The sequence below is a fragment of the Leptodactylus fuscus genome, chromosome 5 (assembly GCF_031893055.1).
Source record: "Leptodactylus fuscus isolate aLepFus1 chromosome 5, aLepFus1.hap2, whole genome shotgun sequence".
NCBI lineage: Eukaryota > Metazoa > Chordata > Amphibia > Anura > Leptodactylidae > Leptodactylus > Leptodactylus fuscus.
Window position 1 is genome coordinate 104863802 of NC_134269.1, and position 22528 is coordinate 104886329.

At 42.7% G+C, this 22528-nt stretch overlaps 1 long non-coding RNA gene across 1 annotated transcript in view; it reads left to right on the plus strand.

The window, feature by feature from the left end:
• Window positions 1-10420: 10420 nt before the first annotated feature.
• LOC142203340 (uncharacterized) overlaps window positions 10421-22528 on the plus strand; it is an 83846-nt gene continuing 71738 nt past the window's right edge. The window contains exon 1 of the long non-coding RNA XR_012716105.1: window positions 10421-11338. This is a non-coding gene — a long non-coding RNA (uncharacterized LOC142203340). The remainder of the gene's footprint in view (window positions 11339-22528) is intronic.

A 22528-nucleotide genomic window follows, 5' to 3' on the forward strand; every position in this document is an offset into this window, starting at 1 on the left:
TGATGGCTCTTTGGACTATTATGAATATTACTCTATTTTGGGTCAGTACCTCTGGGTGAGGTTCTGTTATTTTAGTTGTTCCTGGTTTTGATGTTTTTTATTTGTTTATGCCTTTTGTATGTGCCAAAATAATATAGAATATTTGAAGTTTTCTATAGTTTAGGTGTGCTCCTAGTTTTGCTGTGTGTTTTTGTGTTTTGTGATTACATGATTTCAATTTAATATTGTATATATGGGTTGTATTACAACTGCTTGGGCCCAGTGGTAATACTGTCCGTATTGCTCCATAATTTATATTGTAATACAAGTTAATCTTACTTCCATAACAGTGCCTTGAGAGTTGGCAATAATATTTTGATTCTAAGGCATTGCTATTCCCAAGTAGTTTATTTTATATAGATTGTGAGCTCCACATAGAGCTCACAATGTACATTTTTTTCCGTATCAGTATGTCTTTGGAATATGGGATGGAAATCCATGCAAACATGGGGAGAACATACAAACTCCATGCAGATGGTTTTTTGCCCTTGGTGGGATTGAACACCAGGACTCCAGCACTGCAAGGCTGCACTGCTAAACACTGAGCCACCGTGTGGGCCCCAAGTAGCTTTTTACATATAATGTAACCTTTTCTATTTAGTATGTTATGAAAAAATGTTACACATAAAGCTGGATTCATACCTGTGTTGGAATCTCTGTAGAAGACTCTGCTGCAGCATCCGCTCAAAACTGGCATCTGAGAAAAGTCTTCATCAGTATAAAATCAAAGTAGGGGGTCTGCAGGTTTCCTCATGTAACCTTGTGTTTCCTTTTTAAGCAGACAGGGTCTTCCCAATGCTAGTGTGAACTGTGATAAGGTGACAGGAAGGGTGCTGGAGTCACTGTATATCTCCCCCAGATTGCTGACCTATGTGTGGATCTGGAATAGGCCTCAGCCCCAGGTTTGGGTTTTGAGGCTCGTTACTGGGCCATAAAAGGCTGGAGAGCCTGCACTTTAGGGCAGATCCTGGGAGTTGGGTGAGGTGCCTGGGTCTGTCCTGGAGAGCTGAGTTTTGGTGAGACCAAACTAGGACCTGTTGTGCTTTGTTTGATCATGTGACCCGAAGTAAGCCACATGCACAGTTAGAATTATTCTGTATTAGTTAGAGTTTGGACAAGCAAGAGTTTTGTTTTCACTTTTGCCTGAAGTTAAGGCTGTATTTTATTTTGCTTCTTTTTGTACATGACGTGAAGGTTTATTTGTTTTGCCATTTTTTTTCTAAATAAACCTGTTTGCACCACATTTTGTGTCAGTATCTCTGACTGGGTCTGCACCATTGGTGCTACTGAGCTACCTTCTCCACAGAACCTATTGTAAAGCTATAACCATGTTAGTAGATGCCCATATGACTTACAAAATTAACTTTCTTTTAATATGTTTGTTTGTTATACTTATCTGTTACTACGTTTGTCATGTACTTTCTCTTTGTCCGGTTGATTGCAGGAAAAGAAAAACTCAGAGAATGTATTTGGGCTTTTAAATCCTAATAAAAGTTTATTAGTTATTTTAAAAAACCTCCTAGCTCTGGAAAAGATCACTTTAGGTGAAGATTTTAAAGAAAGCCTCTACAGAAAGTGCTGCCATGGAAACATTCAGATTTGCAGGAAAATATAGTACATTCTGCAGATGTGACCTGCTTTCAGCACAACGATCAACAGAGTAACATGTTTCAATTCTGATGTTAGCAGCTAGAAACGTAAAAGAAATACAGGGGATACATCTCGAATCATAGCTTACAAGTAAACATATCTATAAATATAATGAGCTAATAAATGCTGAAATTTTAAAGAAAACAATTAGAATTAAAGCTTATGTTAACAAAGGTAACAATTGGTCACCTAGAAGTCCTTTCCTTGACTTATAATATTATGGTTGAGAGTGATTTCAAATTGGATATATAGTATACTTTGTGAGATAAAATACTGATCAGGGATAAGGAAAGGTTATAGTCAGAGCAAAAGGTAAATGTCAACACAGTTCCATCCAATACTTCTAGTCCAAAACTCCTAGTCTTCCTGGGCAGTTATACATTGGACATTAAAGGGGCTCTATCATTGGGAAAAGTCATTTTTAACTAATCACATCCTTGCATAGTCTTTAGAAAGGCTATTCAACACCTACCTTTTGTATGTAAATCGCCTCAGTGGTTTTTGAATGAGCCCGTTTTTATTCATATGCTAATTAGCCTCTCGCTGCACCCTGGAAGTCTCATTGTGCACCCTCTGCCTATTCTTTCCTATGTAGCCTGTGCTGCTGATGACTTAGTTTCCTGTTTGCACACACAGATAGGAGATAATAGCAGAGACGAGGGCTGCTGGGAACTTCCTGTGCTGGCTGGAAGCTAATTAGCATATTAATAAAAACTGGCTCATTCAAAAGCCACTGAGGCAATTTACATACAAAAGGTAGGTATAAAATAGTATTTCTAAAGGCTATGCAAGGATGTGCTTAGTTAAAAATGACTTTTCCCAATGATAGAGCCCCTTTAAAGCATATCTACAACAATAAAGAAAATGTTCACATGTGGCAGAACATGTGATTATGCAGCTTTAACTAATTATTAAAGAGAGATCTGCACTCCACAAATTTAGCATACATAGCCAATGCTATAGAGAGAGGCTATAAGCAGCTGCAAGTATCATCTTGTAATGCTTAACTTTTGGTTTAAACGTAACTGTTCTTTCATTTTATTTTCACAATTGTATATGGGGGTGTATTGGGAACATTTTTCTATTATAGGTTAATAACCTATTTAATTTCTTTATATTAGAAAATCTTCTCTACAATTTCTCCTTAGCAACACTCCAATTCAGCATCACAAAGGAGAGTTTGCTCTGTACACACTGAGGCAGATTTATTAAGAGCTTATAAAGATAAGAAACAAGTACTCACCTGTCCCAGCTCCTCTGTTCCTAGTGACTGCAGTTCCATTCATTTGAATACAGGTTCTGTTTATGAACAGGTCAGCGCTGATGCCTGTGATTGGTTGCACCGGCCCCCTCGCACAAATGGGATATCATTGGCAACGTCAACCAAAGGACCTATATATAGAAGAACAGAGCTCCCGCCTCTGGAAATGGAGGCCCAGGGATATGTGAGTACTCATTTGTTTATAGGCTCAGTAGCAGCAGCAGTTTTAAATAATAAAAAATGTGTTGGACCACCCCCTTAAGGATTAAATCTCCATCACTGTATCTCCCTGCAAATTGACACTCTCACACTACTTAGTGAACTGACTACCTAGCTGTTAAAGAGGACCTTTCATGGTCCAGGGCACAGGCAGTTCTATATACTGCTGGAAAGCCGACAGTGCGCTGAATTCAGCGCACTGTCTGCTTTCCTGATCTGTGCCCCGGGTAAAGAGCTATCAGTCCCTGTAGCTCTTTACAGTCAGAAGGTCGTTCCTGACAGTCAGTCAGGTACATCCTTCTTCAAAGCAGCGCCTATCACGCTGTACTGTGTAAGTGGGGAGGAACGCCCCCCTCCCCTCCTGATAATACTCGTCTAGGGACGAGCACTGTGAGCAGAGAGAGGGGGCGTTCCTCCCTGCTCACACTGTACAGCGCGATAGGCACTGCTGTGGAGAAGGACGTACCTGACTGACTGTAAAAAGCTACTGTACCGGGACCAATAGCTCTTTACCGGGGCACAGAAGCGCACTGTCGGCTTTCCAGCAGTATATAGAACTGCCTGTGCCCCGGACCATGAAAGGTCCTCTTTAAACCCTAATAGATAATGTATTTGTTTCTCTTGCTTGTATAGCACCAACATATTCCACAATGCTGTTTGGAAGAAACCCATGCAAAAACAGGGAGACTATACAAACTCCATGCACATGTTGTCCTTGGTCAAATTCTTAACCTTGGACTACTAGCCACTTTTATGGCACTTTTTAGTCATATGACATAACAGTATTAGATGGTAAAACCACTTTAAATGAAAGAACAGATACATTACAATCCAACTTCCCTAACAATGTTTCCCTTAATAGCAAAAAGGGTAGTGGGAGTGATCTCATACTTATTAAGTTCTCTGTACTGAAACTCATTTAGTTCTCTGTAGGTACTGTTGACATTTGTCAAGTATCTAATATGCATAGCCAGCATAAGTTATCCTGCATTATATCACACACAAAAAATGTTCTCTACCACAGAGTCATACATTTTCATTGGAAAAAAAAACATTACAACATTACTGTATTGCTGATTTAATATGCTTTACCCTGGTGACAGACTCCCTTTAAATCTCAGTCTTAGCACTCTCATTCTCTCCTATGAAATATAGGTATACACAGTAAGTTTACTTCAAAAATAATACTCAATTGTTACTATTAGAACTTACTAATACTACAGCTTTAAAATACTTTGTTTTAATGAAATGAATAGATTTTAGTTGTTATTTAGTGTCAGGCTTTTAAAAGGTTCCAAAGTTTCATTCTGGTTCTAATACTTGCAGATTTTTCTATAGGGAGTAATCTAAAGGGAAGCTGTCATTTATTTCTCAGTTCTTTATACAGTCCTATGAAAAAGTTTGGGCACCCCTATTAATCTTAATCATTTTTAGTTCTAAATATTTTGGTGTTTGCAACAGCCATTTCAGTTTGATATATCTAATAACTGATGGACACAGTAATATTTCAGGATTGAAATGAGGTTTATTGTACTAACAGAAAATGTGCAATATGCATTAAACCAAAATTTGACCGGTGCAAAAGTATGGGCACCTCAACAGAAAAGTGACATTAATATTTAGTAGATCCTGCTTTTACAAAGATAACAGCCTCTAGTCGCTTCCTGTAGCTTTTAATCAGTTCCTGGATCCTGGATGAAGGTATTTTGGACCATTCCTCTGTACAAAACAATTCAAGTTCAGTTAAGTTTGATGGTCGCCGAGCATGGACAGCCGGCTTCAAAGCATCCCACAGATGTTCAATGATATTCAGGTCTGGGGACTAGGATGGCCATTCCAGAACATTCTCATTGTTCCTCTGCATGAATGCCTGAGTCGATTTGGAGTGGTGTTTTGGATCATTGTCTTGCTGAAATATCCATCCCCGGCGTAACTTCAACTTCGTCACTGATTCTTGAACATTATTCTCAAGAATCTGCTGATACTGAGTGGAATCCATGCGACCCTCAACTTTAACAAGATTCCCGGTGCCAGCATTGGCCACACAGCCCCAAAGCATGATGGAACCTCCACCAAATTTTACAGTGGGTAGCAAGTGTTTTTCTTGGAATGCTGTTTTTTTGGACGCCATGCATAACGCCTTTTTGTATGACCAAACAACTCAATCTTTGTTTCATCAGTCCACAGGACCTTCATCCAAAATGAAGCTGGCTTGTCCAAATGTGCTTTTGCATACCTCAGGCGACTCTGTTTGTGGCGTGCTTGCAGAAACGGCTTCTTTCTCATCACTCTCCCATACAGCTTCTCCTTGTGCAAAGTGCGCTGTATTGTTGACTGATGCACAGTGACACCATCTGCAGCAAGATGATGCTACAGCTCTTTGGAGGTCGTCTGTGGATTGTCCTTGACTGTTCTCACCATTCTTCTTCTCTGCCTTTCTGATATTTTTCTTGGCCTGCCACTTCTGGGCTTAACAAGAACTGTCCCTGTGGTCTTCCATTTCCTTACTATGTTCCTCACAGTGGAAACTGACAGGTTAAATCTCTGAGACAACTTTTTGTATCCTTCCCCTGAACAACTATGTTGAACAATCTTTGTTTTCAGATCATTTGAGAGTTGTTTTGAGTAGCCCATGATGCCATTCTTCAGAGGAGATTCAAATAGGAGATCAACTTGCAATTGGCCACCTTAACCCCTTAACGACCGGTCCATAGGGAATCTACGTCGGCACTTGCAGGTCCTTCCTGACTGCCCTATAGGAAAACTACGTCGGGCAGTCAGGGAAGGATTCCCTGTAAGTGCCGACATAATTGGATGGGATTTTAGCTGTATCTAACAGCTAAGACCCCATTCCATAACCCCCCATCGGAGGGGTCTCCGATCGGGGGGTTTTAACCCCTTCAGTTCCGTGATCAAACATGATCACGGAACTGAAGCGGTTCCGTGACAGTGCCGGCGGTATCGGCACCCCCCGCGGCGAGATCGGAGGGTGCCGATATACAAAACATGCAGTCTGGGGTCTGGCCAGTGACCCCAGACTGCTAAAGACCCCCAATACCTGGTTGATCCTGCCCGGGGTAAGAGGAAGTCAGACGCAGGCAGCCCCTGCGTCTGACTTCCTCTAGACGCTGCAAGACACTGACAGCTGTGTCCTGCAGCGTCTAATAGAGAATTAGTGATGCTTTTATCAAAGCATCACTAATCCAAGTGTCCTAAAGGGACACATGAAAAAGTAAGAGAAAAAAAGTGAAAAATAAATAAATAAAGTGACTGATAAAAATGAATAAACTTATAAAGCCCCAAAATTCCCTTTTTTCTATAGAAAATGAATTATATTAAAAAAACCCCTAAAAGTTAATAAAAACAATACATATTTGGTATTGTCGCGTCCGTAACAATCTGAACAATAAAACTGCAACAATATTTCATGCATACGGTGATCGTCGGAAAAAAAAACCCGGAAAAAACCCGCCGGAAGTAGTGATTTTTCGCCATCTCACCTTACAAAATATGCTATAAAAAGTGATCAAAAAGTCATAATCACCGCACAACAGTACCAATAAAAAGCGCACATTGTCCCGCAAAAAATAAGCCCTCAACCAACACTGTCAACCAAAAAATAAAAATGTTACGCCTCTCAGAAGATGGTGATACAAAAAACGTTGATTTATGTCCCTAAATGTGTTTTTATTCTACAGAATTAGTATCGCATTAAAAAATAACATAAATGAGGTATCGCTGTAACCGTACCGACCCGCAGAATAAAGGTCACATGTTACTTATACTGTACGCTGCATGGCGAAAAATTTAAAAGGTAGAATGCAATGCCAGAATTGATTTTTCTTTAGAAAATCCAGCAAAAAAAGAGTTAATAAAATGTATTCAATAAGTTGTAGGCACCCAAAAATGGTGTCATTACAAAATGCATCTCATCCCACAAACAACAAGCCCTTATATGGCCATGTCACCAGAAAAATAAAGAAAATATAGCATCTAGTAATGTGAAGACAAACAACCCCAAAATCGCCAAAATCATTAGAACACAACTGGCTGCGGCAGGAAGGGAATATATATGCTGTGCGAGCGAATATCAGGGGACTCCCCAGATTTACAGCTTGTGAGGGAACAGACACCAGAAGTGACCCCCAAAGTGACCCCCAGTTTGACTCCCCCAATCATAGGAGCTACTGGGACATAGTAGGGAATTTGGTGTCTCCAATGTCCTCCGCACAGCTTATATATTCCCTCTTTGCCATCCGCTGTGCAGTCACGTCTGGGATACTAATACTCACTACACCCCCTGATAAATTCTTTGAGGGGTGCAGTTTTCAAAATGGGGTCACTCCTTTGGGGAATCCACTTTTCTGGTACCTTACAGGCTCTACAAACATGACATGGCGTCCAGATACCAAACATCTGAATCTGTGCTCCAAAAGCCGCATCGCGCTCCTTCCCTTCTGCGCCCTGCTGTGTACCCCAACTGCAGATTATGCCCCATGTATGACACTGGTGTACCCAGGATAACGTACGTAATGTCATATGTGGGTATATACTGATATTAGGGCACAGCCGGACACAGAAGGGAAGAACGGTTATTGGGTTTTTGGAGCACAGACGGTTTGGTTTTTGGATGCCATGACACTTTTGCAGAGCTGAAGCGCCAGTAAAGTGGAATCCCCTGATATGAGACCTTATTTTGGAAACTACACCCCTGAAGGATTCATCCAGGGGTAGACAGCATTTTAACCCCCAAATGTTGCTATAACTTATTATCCATAAATGAATACGCGGCTGATTGTGAAAGGTGAAAATGACCATTTTTCCAGGAATCCGTCATTTCAGTGCATAATATGTTGTGCCCGCCTTGTATCAGAGATGAACGCTCTAAAAGCTGTTGTGCCCGGGATACCCGCTTAACAGTGTTTGGAGTGTCTCTGCTGACATAAGTCGGGCACAACATATCAGATACTGAAATGGCGAATCTCTGGAAAACTTCATTTTTAACTTCTCATTATCAGCCGCAATTTCATTTCTGGAAACCAAATAAATGCAACACTCAAGGGTTAAAAATTCTCGCTACACCACTTGATAAATCCCATCAGTGGGCTAGTGTCCAAAATGGCGTGACATGTCTGCGGATTCCACTTTATTGGCAATTCAGGGGCTTTGCAAAAGTGACGTCCAAAAACCAAACTGTGCGCCAAAAACCAAAATAGCGCTCCTTCCCTTCTGTGCCCGGCTGTACCCAAACAGCTGATTCTACCCACACATGGCATTAAGTCCGTTATCCAGGGTACACCAGTGTCATACATGTGGGCATACACCGCCATTTGGGTACACAGCAGGGCGCAGATGTGAAGGAGCGCTATGTGCTTTTGGAGTGCAGATTTAGATTGTTGGTGTTTGGACACCATGTCATTTTTGCCGAGACCCTAAAATTTCCCCTACAAAATAGGGTCACTTCTTGGCGAATTCCAGTTTACTGTCACCTCCAGGGCTCTGAAAAAACAACATGGCGCCCCAAAAGTCCCTCTAACTCTGTACCCCAATAGCTAAAAAGCGCAGTGCTCCTTCCCTTCTGCGCCCTGCTGTGTGCCCAAGCAGCAGTTTACACCCACATATATAATTTTCTGCCCCTCGGGATGGCCCCTTAATAGTTTTAGGAGTGCAGGTCTCTGACAACACAAAGTGGGTGCAACGTATTGGGCACCGAGATGGCAGATTTCTTTAAAAATTTCAATTTTCATTCTGTACATTAATTTTTGGGAAGCATTTTTAGGCTCAAAATGATAATACCCCTTGATACATTCCTTGATGGGTGTAGTTTTTAAAATGGGGTCACATCTGAGGACTTTCCATTGTATTGGTACTTTAGGGGCTCTGCAGATACGACATGGCACCTGAAAACTGCCCAGGTCCCCCCATTCCCGCGTCGCCCACTGGACCGGCAACCTCCTAACGCCCAACACCCCACCCCTCTCCCTTCTCAAAGTCCCCTAACTCGCCTGTCGTCACAATCCTTCTCCTGCGGCCGAATGACACTGTAGATAGCCCTGAGCAGACATCGGCGACATCCCCGACGGACATGCAGAGTCCAGAGGCCACGGGACAGCAGGCCGAACCGGCATTCCAGACCGCGGCACAGGCGACCCCCTGTCCGGCTGCGGTCCTGTGGTAAGCCCACACAGGCGGGGCATCGTACCACTTCTCGCTGCCCCAGAGTACAGGCGTTGGTTCAGGATGCTCTGGACCTCTGAGAGCCAGCATGTTCTTTTGGACGCCGGTTGGCTGATAGCTCCGCCCACATAGAGAAGCTACACCCATCCAGGTGAGCTGCTGACAACGTCATCCCAGGTCCTACAGCGTCCTAGGTCCTGCAGTGAATTCAAAAGTGAAAAGCACCGGTCACGGGAGTGAATTGCAGTGGTGTACAGGAATTCCATGTAGCCTATCGTTCAATCCGGGACCCAAGGTATGTATGTGCGCAATTTCAGCCAAATCCGTTCGTCCGTCTAGGTGTCATTGCGTCCCCTTTCCAAACCCCCTTCCCCTCCCCCCGACCCCTTTGCACCCACCCCCGCAACCCTGGCCTCCTCCCCTGCCTGGTGTTAGGAGCTAGGCCCGAGAGGGCAATAGGGAGTTTGTGGCTTGCTATGCTAAAAAGTGTGTGGGATTGCAGAGTTGGTGGTATGAGTTGCGGTTTTGTGGGGGTCCTGGCAAAAACGTATGTCTGCGATTGTGACGAAAAGTAGCCTATCGTTCAATGCTGCCTAGGAACTATGTTTGTTGAAAATTTGAGCCAAATCGGTTGAGCGGTTTTCGCGTGATTGATGTTTGCGTGATTGAGGAACAAACATCCAAACAAACAAACATCCAAACACACATACTTTCACATTTATAGTATTAGTAGGAAGGATATAACTCCATACCATGCTGCCTTTATAGATTGGACTATAATATAACAAATCTGTTTTGTCTTAACTACTTTTGTCAAATTATACATCCTATATGCATATTTATTTCTGTAAAAGTCAGGTGCTGTTGACCTATATGACTCACTCCCACACCAGATGTCACCCTGCTTTTCCAGGATCCTGCCAGGATCTGCTATATCACATCCCTGCTCTCTTAAGGAGTTAGATCTAGCTAGAATCCAGGATTCTTATGTTTGCTGGTGGATTTCTTACAAACCTTTGACGGTATATCTTTATTAACATTGGGATCCAACTGTTCTTGTATTTTAGAGGGCATGATAACATCCATTGCAAGAGCCTGAAACAAAGCTATTCTTAGGCCAAAGCTAATGCTGAGTCATGATCTTGACTTCAAGCACTTCTGTAGTACGCAACCCATTAACTTTATGGAAAACTACAAAAGATGTGTCATTGCATCCCGACAAGTCTGTATGTGCTCATGCTCTAGGTTGTTGAGCTGTGGGATGATGGTGCAGGGATGATGTTCCTGGTGATGATGAGCAGGGTGCTGATGCTGCCAGGGTTTGCTGCGTATCCTGTTTGCTGTTTCTGCAGTCACGTGGGGTCCCTTTAAGTTTCCATTGAGAGCAGCCTGTGGTGTCACATGATGGACATGATATAATGTAACCACATCAGAGAGGAGTCACAGGCTACAGCTACGACAGGGGACAGAGTGAGAGGGACTAGGACAGAGCTCTGCAGCACTCCCAGCCCTATCACATACACCATAGGCTCTAAGGATGTGGACGCAGGCACTAGCACAGCTCACTACGTACTACATTGTGTACTGCGCACTCACAGCTTCACTGGAAGGAGAACTTTCTCCACTGACACAGACTGCGAAAAAGGAGAAGTGACGGCAAAGCAGAGCAAAGTTGCCTTGATGGCAGCCACAACTTGTCCGCACATAGACACAGAGATGGAGGGAGAGGTGCAGCACAACGCAGCATGTTATTGGACAGCAGAGGGAGAAGCAGCAGGATCCACATCCAGCACTGGGAGAGCACAGAGGAGGGAGGAGCAGCCACTTCCAGCACAACACATGGAGAAGGAAGCAGCAGCAGCAGCCACCTGCAGTCCTCACCTCTGTCACCAAGTGCTGCTCTCTCATTCCCTGGCACACCCAGCGACATGGCAGGGGAGCTGTGGACACGGAGCCCGGAGTGAGGGGCTGCGGCTCCTCTCATCCTTCATGGTGAGTCATGGCCACCTGCGTGGCGTAGTCTTCTCCCTCTTACCTTGTGAGCACTGCAGCTCCTGAGCCATTATGCTTTAGGATACCATTCTACAGTTTAGCAAGAATCAACGTCATTTGTTTTCCAGTCATCCAGCATAATGCAGACTGGGAGCCCTGGGCATGCGCCACGCCCCCCTTTTGTTGTCCATTACACGAGTTTGGTGTGTTGTATAATATGGACCCTATAGAACTATCTGTATGTATAGGTGTCACCATATAGTGTGTCATTACTGGGGCACGTAGTTGTATCGCCCTATATAGCCCCTATGTCCCGTACGGGGATGCTGCGTATGTGTGTCGTACAGCCACATGCTAATCCCTGCTACGTAGCTGTGCTCAGGAGATCGGCTACACGTTGGTAAACTCCGGCTAGATGGCTAATCCGTCCTGCTGGAGCTTTGCGCAATGTCCACTCGCTGTTTACACACAGGGCACACGCCCCTTGTCTCATTGATTCCTTCCTCCACCAAGGTCAGCGCTGCTGGTTAGTGGCTAGTAATCGTATAGTCGGGCAGTGTAAAAGTCGCAGCAGGGAGGCAATGCACTGTGCTGCTATGGTGCTCCCTCCGTATACGCATGTAGAATGGACTGCTTGACGTCAGTTGTGTTTCCAGCCGCTACGTGTGTGATGTGGTGAGTTGTGGGCTATATCTTGTGTGTGATGTGAGGAGCTGCACGCTGTGACACCGAGTGTTGTGAGCGCTGCTCTATGTCCGCATTCCAGCTCATGTTGCGCAGATAAAATTCAGCCCTGTTGTAAACAGAGAGGAGGAGTCGGCTAGCTCGCTGTTCCCTCCAGCCCCGCCTTCCCCGAGCTCCCCGTGTGCACATGGTAGTGTGTACATCCCTAGAATAAACCTTTTACATAATCCACGGGCAAGTCCTATACAGATGTAGCTGCACATATGGTAAACTGAGCTGAGGGGATGACTAGTAGCCCAGTTCTCTTGTGTCCCACTGCCATAAGCTCACATACACAGCAATACGTACATATCTAAGACATATATGGTTACCCTGTGAGGAAAACCGAGCTGAGAGGATGACTAGTAGCCCAGTTCCCTTATGTCCCACTGCCATAAGCCCACACACACAGCAATACGTACATTTATATGAGACATATATGGTTACCCTGTGAGGTAAATTGAGCTGAGGGGATGACTAGTAGCCCAGTTCTCTTGTGTCCCACTGCCATAAGCTCACATACACAGCAATACGTACATTCCTATGAGACACATATGGTTACCCTGTGAGGTAAACCGAGCTGAGAGGATGACTAGTAGCCCAGTTCTCTTCTGGCCCACTGCCATAAGCTTACATACACAGGAATACGTACATTTAAATCTATGAGACACATTTATGTATGGTTATCCCATGAGGTAAACCAAGCTGATGACTACTAGTCCAGTTCTCTTATGTCCCACTGCCATAAGCTCACATACACAGGAGATATATATATGACTATCCCCATGAGGTAAACTGAGCTGAGGGGATGACTACTGGCCCAGCTCTCGTGTCCTTCAGCCATAAACTCACATACAGAGCAATGTGTACATTTCTATGGCACAGATATATATGTAGCTATACTGATAATGGGATGGAAAGCCTACTATAAACTCACACAGAGTAATGTATACATCTCTATGGCACAAAGACATATAGCTGTATGGTGAGCTAAACAGAGCTGATAGGGTGACTAGACCAATTGTTTTGTGTCCCTTCACGATAAACCCATATACAAGTGAATGTATACGTTTTTATGTGACATAGATATATGTAGTTGTGCTGTGAGGTAAATAGAGCTGAGAGGATGACTACTAGCCCAGTTTTCCTGTGCCCCTTTACAATAAACTCTCATATAGAGCAATATATATAGATCCAGGCTAGTCAACTCACCCCTCTTTCCCAGGAATCTTCTGGCGTTCAGGCCCCTTAGGGTTAGTTCACACGACAGATAACTTTTCTGCCGTGTGGCTTTTTCACGCGGTAGCCGTGACGGAATGCCGTTGTAGTGCAGCATCATTCTGCTACTGATAAGGCCCGGTTGAATTGGCCTAAGCAGTAGGATGTCTCGAGCCGCGGATGCCATGGCTGACTCAGCCGCTGAATCTGCGTGAAGATAGGACATATCGCATTTTTTTTCCATTAGCTAAAAAAAAATCGCTAGCTGATAAAAACTTTCGAGTGACTCTCATTGAAATGAATGGGAGGCGTTTTTGCAGGCGACTTTTGAGGCGGATTCTGTGTCACAATCCGCCTGCAAAAAACTCAGTGTGAACATACCCTAACCCAGTCACCCAATAAGCATTCGCTTTTACCCGGCTGCTAGCTCATTGGTATTCACTTCACTGTGACGTCACCTGCGGTGAATACTAATGAGAAGGTTGCCAGAGTGTCCACCATCTATGGAAAGTTTTATTTATTTATTTTTTTATTTATTTATGAGCAGGGGTTTGAACCCAGGATTACACCGAATAATGATGGTTGGAAGGCAGTCATTATACTCTATGGGAGGTTTTTCTCTTATTAAACTTGAACATTGTATGCTGAAGCTTGTTAAGAGATAAACTTCTCATTGACCATTAGGCGTGATCCTAGGTTCAAAACCCGCACCTGATAAAAAAAAAATACTCAGAATAACACATTAAACAGGTGGGTGGATACCCACCCACTATCCTGAAATATGTAATAAAATAAATGCAGTATTTAAAAGGGTTTTCCCAGCTGGAGTTCTGGGTTCAAATCCAGCCAAGCACAACATTTACAAGGAGTTTGTATGTTGCCCCTGTGTTTCCGTGGGTTTCCTCTGGGTACTCTAGTTTCTTCCCAGCACTCCGAAGACATACTGATTGGGAATTTAGATTGAGAGCCCTATATGGGACAGAGTTGACAAATATCTGTAAAGCTCTGGTGAATATAATGGCGCTATATAAGAAAGCAATAATAAATTAAATTCATCTCCCTCTCTCAGCAGTTTGCTTGCTCTCACTTCCTGTATTCTTCAACAAGCTGGGGCGCGGGCTGTGACTGTTTGATGAACAGGAGACTATGAAGTAGATCAGTAGATATAGACATTGCTTTACCATGAGAGATTATTTATTATAATTAGAAATCTAATATAAATGCAGATGGTATAATATGTACAGTAAATGCATATTACATAGGTTTGTAGAGAACACTTACATTCTGTTATCTTTGTGTTTATGTGTTTACATAGATAGTGTCTGTTATCTGTCTGAGTCTTTATCAACAAACTGCAATTAGTTGACCCGGACTGAAAATCAGTAAATAACAGCGCCAGGTAGCAGTGAGTGGGTCATGTCATCCCACCTAAGATCAGATACAGGGAGCAGTGAGTGAATTGCGTCATCCCTCCTAAGGCTAGGTTCACATTAGCGCACGGTCTCTGTTGGAGTTTCCATCCTCATTCCTCTTGAAAAATGTGGAGAGAAAAGTCCGGCAAGCAGGACTTTTCTCTCTGTGTTTTTTGGGCACAAACCTGGCGGACTCCATTATAGTCTATGAGGTCCTCAGATAACCACTTTTTAAGCAGATTAGGTTTCCGTTCTTCGGGTCTCCAAATGGACTCGAAGAAACGGAAAGCCAAACACTAGTATGGATCTAGCATGAGATCAGGTACAGCGAGCAGTGAGTTAGTCACGTCCACCTAAGATCAGATACAGGCCGGGAGCCTTGACAACGATGTGTAAACAATGGGAGGAATGAATTGACATAAGCTTGAATTTACATAACCTAGCAATATAGATTGCATCCTTGAGGTGGGAATACCCCTTTAATGAGCACTAAATAATTATTATTATTTAACTAGTAACTATTTAGGTTACAATATTGTTATATGGGGTTGGAGTATATTTGCTTTAGCTGAGTCCTTTTATAAAGGTTGTGCCCCTGTGAATCACCATGTGCCCCAGGTTGATGGCTCTGTGTATTTATGAGCTACATACATATGTAGCTGTACTGTGAGATAGTCGGAGTTGAGGAGGTGACTAGCCCGATTCTCTCGTGTCACTACAATAAACTATCACACGCACTAATATTTATATGCCACATATAGATGTTCTCTGAGGTAAATAAGAGCTGAGAGGAGTGTGAAAACATTTTTTGTCTTCTGCCTCTCTTTTCCCCGAACCCATGTGCAGGTATATACATGTGGTGCATATTCATATATATCAGTACCTTAATAAGTCAGTTTTTTTTTAAATTTATCTTTTATTTTCCTGATACTCCATGTGTGTAGCTATAGGGCACATGCTATGTAAGGATATGTACATACTGTATGTCACTGGTTTCTGTAAAGTAAAAGAGTAGGGAATGACAAGCTCACAGGATAATGTATATAAATCTATATGGTACATATGTATGAAATATATAAGGAGGATATGACTTTCATGGATGGGATAAAATACATACAGTCCTATGAAAAAGTTTGGGCACCCCTATTAATCTTAATCATTTTTAGTTCTAAATATTTTGGTGTTTGCAACAGCCGTTTCAGTTTGATATATCTAATAACTGATGGACACAGTAATATTTCAGGATTGAAATGAGGTTTATTGTACTAACAGAAAATGTGCAATATGCATTAAACCAAAATTTGACCGGTGCAAAAGTATGGGCACCTCAACAGAAAAGTGACATTAATATTTAGTAGATCCTAGATCCTCCTTTTGCAAAGATAACAGCCTCTAGTTGCTTCCTGTAGCTTTTAATCAGTTCCTGGATCCTGGATGAAGGTATTTTGGACCATTTCTTTCTACAAAACAATTCAAGTTCAGTTAAGTTAGATGGTCGCCGAACATGGACAGCCCGCTCTCAAATGATCTGAAAACAAAGATTGTTCAACATAGTTGTTCAGGGGAAGGATACAAAACGTTGTCTCAGAGATTTAACCTGTCAGTTTCCACTGTGAGGAACATAGTAAGGAAATGGAAGACCACAGGGACAGTTCTTGTTAAGCCCAGAAGTGGCAGGCCAAGAAAAATATCAGAAATGCAGAGAAGAAGAATGGTGAGAACAGTCAAGGACAATCCACAGACACCTCCAAAGAGCTGCAGCATCATCTTGCTGCAGATGGTGTCACTGCATCGGTCAACAATACAGCGCACTTTGCACAAGGAGAAGCTGTATGGGAGAGTGATGAGAAAGAAGCCGTTTCTGCACGTACGCCACAAATAGAGTTGCCTGAGGTATGCAAAAGCACATTTGGAGAAGCCAACTTCATTTTGGAAACAAAAATTGAGTTGTTTGGTTATAAAAAAAAAGGCGTTATGCATGGCGTCCAAAAAGAAACAGCATTCCAAGAAAAACACTTGCTACCCACTGTAAAATTTGGTGGAGGTTCCATCATGCTTTGGGGCTGTGTGGACAATGCCGGCACCGGGAATCTTGTTAAAGTTGAGGGTCGCATGGATTCCACTCAGTATCAGCAGATTCTTGAGAATAATGTTCAAGAATCAGTGACAAAGTTGAAGTTACGCGGGGGATGGATATTTCAGCAAGACAATGATCCAAAACACTGCTCCAAATCAACTCAGGCATTCATGCAGAGGAACAATGACAATGTTCTGGAATGGCCATCCCAGTCCCCAGACCTGAATATCATTGAACATCTGTGGGATGATTTGAAGCGGGCTGTCCATGCTCGGCGACCATCTAACTTAACTGAACTTGAATTGTTTGTCCAAAATACCTTTATCCAGGATCCAGGAACTGATTAAAAGCTACAGGAAGCGACTAGAGGCTGTTATCTTTGCAAAAGCAGGATCTACTAAATATTAATGTCACTTTTCTGTTGAGGTGCCCATACTTTTGCACCGGTCAAATTTTGGTTTAATGCATATTGCACATTTTCTGTTAGTACAATAAACCTCATTTCAATCCTGAAATATTACTGTGTCCATCAGTTATTAGATATATCAAACTGAAATGGCTGCTGCAAACACCAAAATATTTAGAACTAAAAATGATTAAGATTAATAGGGGTGCCCAAACTTTTTCATAGGACTGTACCTATTTTGCACTTATCTAATATATAAGGAGAGTATGAAGTTTACAGATTAATGTATCCAAACCTGTATGACACACCTACATCTATTATATAGAGAGGGAACGACATTCACAGGATATGTTCAAATGTATATATACGGTACATCTAATATGTATAGAGATGATGACGTTCACAAGATAATGTGTGAAAATCTATATGGCATGTATACATTCTCTACGTAGCTTTACTGTTTGATGTAAACCCAGCAGAGGATTTGACAAGCCCAGTTTTCCTCTTGATTTCTTCCTTTTCCAGAATTCTTTTTGTGCACTCCTATCCATAAAGCACATACCCTTCAAACATATTTAGCTGGCTTGTGTGATGTAAATAGAGGGGAGCGGATGGCAAGCTCATTTCTCCAGAGCCCTTCCTCTCCCAGAACTCTCTTTGTGCACTTGGTGATATATAGAAAGCACATAAACATGTAGCTGTACAGCACGGATGAGGAGGAGCTGATGAGCTTGCTTTTTTCTTTATCCATCCTTTCCATAGCTTCCTGCGTGTATACATGAACAAATACGTTGCTGGCAAGATTCTCTAGCTTCTTTGCTTTTCTGTCCTCCATTTTTGCGTGCTCATATGTATAAGGCAGATGTTATATAAGCACATATACACAAGCTTCAGCTCCATTCCGGCTTGTTCCTTCCTCATTCCCTGGTTTATTTAAAAACGGACCCATTGATTTCTATTGGGTTTGACTATCCATATTTTTTTAAAGGGAATTTTATCAGCTCCCCCTGACACTGTAAACCACTGTTATGGTAATGTACCTGATATGAATACAAATCCCTCCATACCTTACAAATGTCAATCCGCCGCCGGGATGGCTGTAAAAGCCTGTTTTAACTGATATGCATATTAGGTTCACAGAGCACAGGAGGCGTTGTCTTCAGTCCCCAAGCACAGCTGTGCCATCAGTAAACACGCCCATCTAGTCCTTTTGTTTGGCCCCTCTGAGCAGTGGAAGAGCAGCATCATGAGCCCTGACATCGTTGAAATCCTGCACATGTGCAGTAAGCTCCTGTAGTACTGTACAACAGGAGTGTACTGCACATGCATGGGATTTCAGCATGGTGCTTAATGACAGCAGGCAGACCGAACAAGAAGCCTGGATAGGCGTATTTATTGATGAAACGGCGGGGCTCAGGGACTGAAGGCAAAGCCCCCTGTGCTCCGTGAAGCTAATTCGAGTATCGGTAAAACAGGTTTTTACAGGCATCCCAGTGGCCTATTACAACTTGAAAGTTATGGTTGGAATTGTATTCATATCATTTACATTACCATACCAGTGGTTTACAATGGCTGGGGGAAGAGAGAGACTCCCTTTAACTGAACGTTTTTTTTCTGTCAATCAAAAAAAATGGAAATCGGAATACATTTATTCACACTTAATAATTCTAAAATGGCCATCATGTGTATAAGACTTTTGCATTCAGTGAATGAGTACATTCCTATTTACATTTAGAGTTGAAAACCTAGAATTTATATATAATACTGTGACGTACTGTACCGTGAAATGGACTTGAAAAACCAGTGATGTGGTCCATTTTATAACAATCCAATTTGCATCCACATGGCACCAATTTTCATAGATCTGAGACTGAGTGATCTATGAAAAATGACCAGAAATAGAATGAGTCCTATTTTTTGGACAGGCTGTTCAACCTGTTTGTTAAAAGAATGAATTGTGAAAAGTACTGTAACCTTTGATTGTTTTGTAAGTAGTCACGCTCCACTTTCAAAACAAGTGGTGGAGATTTGGCATAATATCTGTGATTAGAGTTCTCTCTGATCTTGGGCATTAAATGCCTGTGCTGCCTCTATCCCCCTGCTCACCTTTTGTTGCTGGTCTGGCTCCTGTGTGACTTTTGAAGGCTCTCAGACCTTTCGCAGTAACATAACTATTGAGGGGGTAAAACACCACCCATCCTCAGGATCAGTGGGGGTCTAAGCAATTATACCTGTACTTATCAGCAATGTTACCATAACCATAATCCACATGAAAAATTTTTTTTTTCAAATCGTCCTCTTTACATAAAATGCGTATAAAAATAAATACATTATCTGTCCCGCATACAAAAATGCCCAAACAATAGAAATGCTCATATTATGGAATCTCCATTCTTTTACTGTTTTGCCTACCTTGCCCCCAAAAATCTAATATTAATCAATACAACAGACGTTCTCCAAAATGGTGTGCTACATTTTGTGCCGCAAAAAAAGACCTCTTACACAGCTCTGTATGTAATCAGAAATGTAAATTTACTGGTGTCAGATTTTGGTGACTTAGACCAGTACCCCAAATTGTGAATCCGAAGTGTTGTGGCCATTGCGAAAACACTCCAGTAAAAGTTGGTGAGCTCTACCTTACCTGCAAAGTGCATGGGATTCTGGCTAATCCCATCGACACACTGCAGAAAAGAAAAAGTCTGGCGGCCATTTTCCTGCTACCTCTCCCGTTTGGCCACAGGAAATGGGCTGCTGGACATTCCCAGTCGGTGCTTTTGAATGAAGACACGATGGGAGAGCGACTACAAAGGAAGTCTGAAGAGCAGGAAGGTAACAGCATGAAAACCCCCCACAGAGGATGCAGCAGCAACCAGAAACACCCAGAAATCACTCCAAAACCTGGTAAAGGTATATGGGTGTACTTATTAACCCATCACTAGCACTAACAGACCTTTATGAAAAAAAAAGATTTTCTGCTTGTAAAACCCCTTTAAAGGGGTACTCCCACGTCGCATACTCACTCGTCTTCGTTCTTCTAAAATCTTCTGTCTTCCGGCTTTGTTTCGTCATTGGTGGGCGGGGTCACATATGCAAAGCAGCAAGCTGCCGGCCCTGCGTGCGCGCTCATACACCAGTCTACCCTTCACAATGCGAATACAGACCCGACACCCTGCGGGTCTGTATTAGCATTGTGAAGGCTAGACTGGTGTATGAGCTTGCACGCAGGGCCGGCGGCATCTCGCCGCTTGGCTTTGCATATGTGACCCCGAAGCGGAACAGCATCGCTTCTGCTGCTGCTGTCTTCATGCAGGGCAGAAACATAGCGATGTGCCTGTGCCGGTGTCTAACAGTCCCCAGCATCCGCCTATTACAGCGGATGCCGGGGAGTTAGATGCCGGCACAGGTGAAGCCAGGAACATCGCTATGTGCCTGCCCTGCATGAAGCCAGCAGCGGCAGAAGCGATGCTGTTATTCCGCTCCTCCGCCCCCCCGGAATAACAGCATCGCTTCTGCCGCTGCTGTCTTCATGCAGGGCAGAAGCATAGCGATGTTGCTGGCTTCACCTGTCCCCCAAAGGGTAAACTGCCCCACCCTCCAGGCTCGCTACCGTGCACTTAGCCCCTCCTCCCTCCCCCCTGAGAGCAGGCAGATACATCACTTGACTCAGGAGCAGCTAGGTCAGGGCTGTGGCCACAAAAAATTTAATAAAGTGAGATAGTGGCCAAACAAAGCAGTTTTGCTGAAGCAATGTATTTAGGAAAAGTCTTACATTCACATTAATAAGCATTATAGATAGGATCCTTGTGACGGGACAACCCCTTTAATCACAGGCTTTATAACTTAAAATTTTAGGAATCTTATAACTTAGGGCTCGTTCACATCTGCGCCCGTACTCCGTTCTTCAGGTTTCCATTTACTGCACAAAACAGGGCAGGAGACAGAAACCTGCAGGCATTTTTCAAACCCATTCATTTGAATGGGCTTGAAGAGTGTCCGGCCGTGAGCACCGGTGAGCGTTTTATGCTCTCCGTGGCGAAACAGATTTCTGCCAGCAGAAGATGGAAACCTAATACGGAGTGCTGAACGCTGGTGTGAACCCAGCGTCATTGTTATTACCATTATTTAAATTTATTTTTATCTTTACCGTATGTGATATATTGTAGCTGAGATTACCACTGTTATACAGACGTGGCCATTCCTCTTACTTGAAACACAGAGTTCTGTTAACTTTATTGTTTTACTTCAAGACTAGAAAGGATACTATACTAGGCCATAAACCCCTGAGGATGTGATAATTTAGCTTCATTAGCATGTACTGTATTTTGTTAATGTTACCAAATATACACACTGCAGGGACGGTCTAGACATACCAGTTCCTCAAAAATAGTTTACTTCCTGTTTGTGAAAATTATTTGTTATATATTCATACATTTACAAAAGCGATAACAAAGTAATGATATCTGTGTCAGAATTATTGTGTCCTCACGATTAATTGAATTGCTGTTTGGGATCTAAAAGGGAACCTGAGTTGAATGAAAAATTGTGGTATCTGCAGGTCTTAGTGAGCAAGTTGTCCTATGACTGCATAAGTCTTTATACATGGTGTCCTATTTCATTACACATAATTCTGCCAGGGGTAACTGGAAAAGCTAGCATATAACTGAGAAAAACCCAAGTAAACATAATAGAGGAAATCAGTGTACAGCAGGGTACAGCAAATATAGGCCATTATGCAAATAAAAAGTAAACTTTTCTTACATTGTAAGCTGCGAGATCTTTAGAAATAGCATAAACAGGGAAAGGGGAAACACAGCCCACTTACTTGACCTTTGATCACTTGAAAGATATTTCCACGGTGATGTAATTTCAACTCTGAAGACCGGAGGAAGCCCGGATACGACCCATCGGCTTGGGACACAAAATGTAGAAAATCCAGCTCCACTCCAAAGGTCTTTAAATAAAACTTAACATTTATTGTACACCGTATAAAATCCAATTCAGTTGATGAAACATGAACACCATTATGGTGTTTCCATATCCATTGTTTCAGAAAACGCAGCTGACGCGTTTCGAGGAGTGTTCCTCTTAGTCGTAGCCTAGTTTTTTACCTCCTAGTAGGATATTTATATGTTATATGTTCCAATCAAATTAAAACACCTGTTGTATCCACATGGGAACAACCTTTCTAAGAGCAAATTAACCCTTTCACTAGTTAGCTAGAGGAGGGGGGAGGTGAGAGCTTCGGGATTACTGCACTGTCTATCTTCAGCTTTTCCAATTATCAGCCGGTTTAATTGAATTTGGCTGATAAGGGCTGAGATAAGGAGTCTGTTACCTCTGTATGTAATGGAAGC